Raw genomic sequence first — 4,518 nt, forward strand, 5'->3', positions numbered from 1 at the left:
AAACAGGTCACAAACCCTCTCAACCAACAGAGCGTATCTTAAAGGAAAATCACCAGGGACTATTCCTCTAATATACACACCAGTCATGGAGAGGGTTGCCATGGCAACTACATCTTTTTTAACTTCTTATCTTACTTGCATTTTCATGATGTTTTTGACACTAGCTTTAGATTTTCCCAGAGGCTCTTGATTAATTAACAGCCCCCCCAACCACCATATCTTTAAGCATATCTACTTTTTTCTTTCCTTTTTTAATTTATTTTATATTTTGCAATGTTTTTTCACGATATTTAAGTTTTTCGATGTTTAGATATTTTTCTTCGGTGAAGCAGAGGTTCCATTTCATGGTCCCTGATCTTTTCTTCTAAACAGTTGGAACACCAGTGGCACTGTTAACTGCTTTCTGGGCAGCTTCTTTAGCTTGGTGAGCCTGCAGTACAGCTACAGCTTCATTAACCTTAGAGCGAAGAGACTCAGGAGATTCAAGCATATGAAGTAACTCAGAGTTGTCAGTTTCTAGCAACATGCCAGTGATTTTCCCAGCCAGGATAGAATGCATGGCCTGAATGAATGGAAACAGCCTTTCACCCATCGTCTGATTTTGCTCTTGAGGAGGGGCAGATGCCAACATGGAAGCGGTTAAAGCTTCCTAATCTTGCACATGAACAGCAGGCTGGTAACCTGTGGTTGTGCATTAGGATGCTGTTGCGGATTTTGAACACCAGCAGCATACTTATACTGTGGAACTCTACGGACCACAGGAGTAGCTGTGGCAGCAGCTGCTGCAGGACGGGGACCCATTGTCTGAGCTGATGTATTTGCAACACGCTGTGTTGACATGACTTGTGGAACCTGTGAAGAAGCTGGTCTCATTGTACTAAATGGTGGCCTAGGAGCTGCTGGGTGGATAGCATCTGGAATGGATGAGGTCTGGAACCCTGAGCAGTCCAGCGAGACTTGGTTTGAGTTGAGCAATTTGGCTAGCAGGATAATATGCAGCACGGTTCTGAGTCTGGGAATAGCTGCCGTGAAGTATCCTGAAGGAGGTTGATAGGGGTTGATCACAGGGATGGGCACAGCTCTGACACTTGCCATTCTCTGCATATACTGGTTTGTGAGGTGAGCCTGTCGCTCCTCTTTGAGCTAGGCTAAAGCTACATACAATGGCTTAGTGGCAACAATCCTGCCATTCATTTCTGTGACAGCTTTGGTGGCTTCCTCTGGCGAAGGGAAACATACAAACCCAAACCCTTTGCTGCGGCCACCTTCCATCATCACCTTTGCACTAGTGATTGTACCAAATGGTGAGAACTGCTTTCGCAGACGTTCATCATCAATACCATCATCCAGATTTTTCACATACAGGTTAACACCCTGGTATCTGGTGATCCTATCCTGCTTCATTTGTTCAAATTTGGGCTTGAGTTCCGTCTGTCTTTCCACTTTTTTTCTGAGCTCGGCCAACACAAACTCGTTTTCCATTCAGTTCTTTTCCATTCATCTCATCTACAGCTTTTTGTGCATCTTCATGTCTTTCAAAGCTCACAAAGCCAAACCTTTGGATTTTCCACTTTCATCAGTCATTACTTTTACACTTAAAGCAGGTCTAAACTTGTCAAAGAGTTCCCTAAGTCTTTCATCATCCATGTCTTCACCAAAATTTTTGATGCAAACATTGGTGAACTCTTTTACTCTAGCTCCAAGTTCTGCTTCTCTCCCTTTACTTTTTAAAATACTCTTTATTTAAATCGACCAACAAAGACTTTTTGATCATTAAGAAGCATTCCATTCATTTTTTCAATAGCTCTTTCAGCAGCTTCTTGTGTCTCAGTGTACAAATCCACAGCCCTTTGACCCGTTTTCATCACACACCACCTTACAAGAAAGGATATTTCCAAAAGCAGAAAATGTATCATACAATGGTTTATTATCAATGGATTTATCCAAATTTTTGTTAAATATATTGCCCACATCACTTTCACGTGGTGATGGATCACGTTGAGACCACATGATACGCACTGGCTTGCCCTTAATGACATCAAAATTCGTTTTATCTAACGCCTGTTCAGCGCCCGCCAGCTGCTGGAAGTTGACATAGGGAGCGGCGGGTGATCATGTCCCTGCAGATCCGGATGGAGAGGGTGGGCCTGGCCTGGCTGAGCTTCTCGTAGAGCATCGCCTCGATCACATCGGGGTGCAGATCCCCCACGTAGAGAGAAGTCATAGGGTAGCTGGGGGCGCTGGGGTTCATCTCGGCGCCACCCCCTGAAGGGTCACAAGCTGTGAACTTTCCGTGGGATAAGGTAAGGGGGAGCTGGAACCTGGAGCTGGGAGACTGAGAGGAAGGGGAGAGAGGCCAAGAACAAAGGGATAAAAATCAGCCAGAATCGAAAACTACTCAACAGCCACGGAACGCGTAATATCCGCCACCGGCTGCCAGGGCTGCTTGCTCAGGGGCTGGCTCGGGAGGTGGCTGTGGTTCCGGCATTGGGGAAGGCCTGTCTTTTCGTTCCCTCTCGATCGCGGGTGGAGGGTTGGTCTCAGCTGCTTCACCGGGTTATTTTATAAAAGAGGAAAAAAAATAAAAGTCTCTGGCGGGGGAAACGCGGATTTTTTATGATTTTTTTGTGGGTTTTTAAAAAGATTTTTCTGTATTTTTTTAAAATAATAAACGTGTGTTCCGCGTCTGGAGCACACACTCCGCATTCACAGCACTAACTGCCAAGGAGAAGGGAGCAGATCTCTTTACAGCGTCCCATCAATGATGAAAATGACAGCCTCTGTCCTGGTCTTTGTACAAGACACTCCATCTACTGGACAGTATACCAACACCACGCCAGGAAATTGAATCACTTCCATTCAAACACTGAAAAAGCATTTGTTAAGCACTTCTGATGTGCAAAGAACTGTACTAAGCACATGCTCCCATTGCCATTCCCCACTTCCACAGACTGAACCCCACAAATCTATGTGCATGTAGTAAATGTTATTATCACAAAGCAATGCCTAATTTGGTAGAGTTGTCTACCTTGATTCAAAGGTGAAAGGAAATAGGAAGGAGTAAAATAGAGCACAAGAAATCTCTTAGTTTAGCTTCAATGTTGGAATGAACTAAGGGATTTGGATGTCATCGAATAGCTAATGGCAGCAGGTTTACTTTGAGCTAACACAGCATAGAAATACAGTACTGACATAGTTTCTCTGGGCACAGCCCCCACCATCTCCATTTAGAAACACATTTGGTCATCAGGTCAGGGTGCCAAGGAAGAGTATGGTGACTTGAGTGGCCTTCAGAAATCCACGAAGTTCAAGAGTCCCTGACTGCCCATTGATGGGACTTTTTGATCCCCTTAGAAGATCAGGAAGCTACTGGGGTCAATTGGGTTCCATTCATTTATTCAGTCAGTCAATGAACATTTTTAAAATTTTAAACTTAAATACTGAAACTTAAATGCACAGTAAGAAAGGAAAAATAATATAAATTTCAACATTAAACCAAATGCAAAATAAGAAAAAAAAAGCATTGCCATGTGCACAGTGGAATGTAGGAGACTGTTCAAAATACATGGCAATAAATATCCATTTCAAGAAAATTTATATAATAAACACTACACATTGTGTTCTTTTCTTTACTTCCTTGTAAATTTTCTTTTGTTCTCTGCAGTACAATTTTTACTTTGTTTTTTCTTCTTTCTCCCCTCCAAAGACTAAAATTAAGAGCATTTATATATACACATATGTATTATATATAATATACACTCACACACACATATAGTTGGTTGTTTTCCTTCATTCTCAAAGAGGACCAAAATGACATCACTGTGGTAGAGTCAAGTTTTAACGTGTCTTACTGTGGCCGATCAGACCAGCACAAGCTCAGAGTACTCTACCACGTGTCAGGTCCAAACAGTTTGTGTGAATATTTGGGGTGGATACTCTAAATTTGCACATCCTCTGTTTCCTTTCAGCTGTTTCAATTCTGCTTTGCTCAATAGAACACAGCACCTTCTCTGATGTGGGAACTTCATGCTGACTGGTCCTGTGCCAGTGTCTCCTATGTTCCATAATCTAATCCAAAGTTCTTGAGAGACCTTGAGAGTGTCCTTGCATCGCTGTTTCTGATCACCATATGAATGCTTGCCCTGTGTGAGTTCTCCATAAAACAGTCTTTTGGCAAGTGTACGTTTTGCATTCCAACAACGTGGCCAGCCAATCGGAGTTGTGCTCTCTGAAGCTGAGTTTGAATGCTTGTCAGTTTAGTTTGAGTAAGGAGGACCTCAGTGTCTGGTACCTTATCCTGCCAAGTGATCCTCAGAATCTTCCTAAGACAATTCAAATGGAAGTGATTCAGTTTCCTGGCATGTCCTTAGTAGATAGTCCAGGCATACAACAGTGAGGTCAGCACAATGGCTCTGTAGAGCTTCAGGTTGGTAGTCAGTCTAGTAGTCAGTCAATTTCATGATGGCATGCTTACCCAAGTTCTAGAAAATGGACAATACTCTTGTGGCTTCCCAGTTC

The 4,518-nt window shown here is 43.0% G+C and overlaps 1 pseudogene; it reads right to left on the bottom strand.

Moving 5' to 3' along the window:
- Nucleotides 1–277: 277 nt before the first annotated feature.
- On the bottom strand, nt 278–2,251 carry LOC140515330 (polyadenylate-binding protein 1 pseudogene; annotated as a pseudogene).
- Between the last annotated feature and the right edge of the window lie 2,267 nt (nt 2,252–4,518).

This window comes from Notamacropus eugenii, chromosome X, assembly GCF_028372415.1.
Source record: "Notamacropus eugenii isolate mMacEug1 chromosome X, mMacEug1.pri_v2, whole genome shotgun sequence".
Classification (NCBI taxonomy): domain Eukaryota; kingdom Metazoa; phylum Chordata; class Mammalia; order Diprotodontia; family Macropodidae; genus Notamacropus; species Notamacropus eugenii.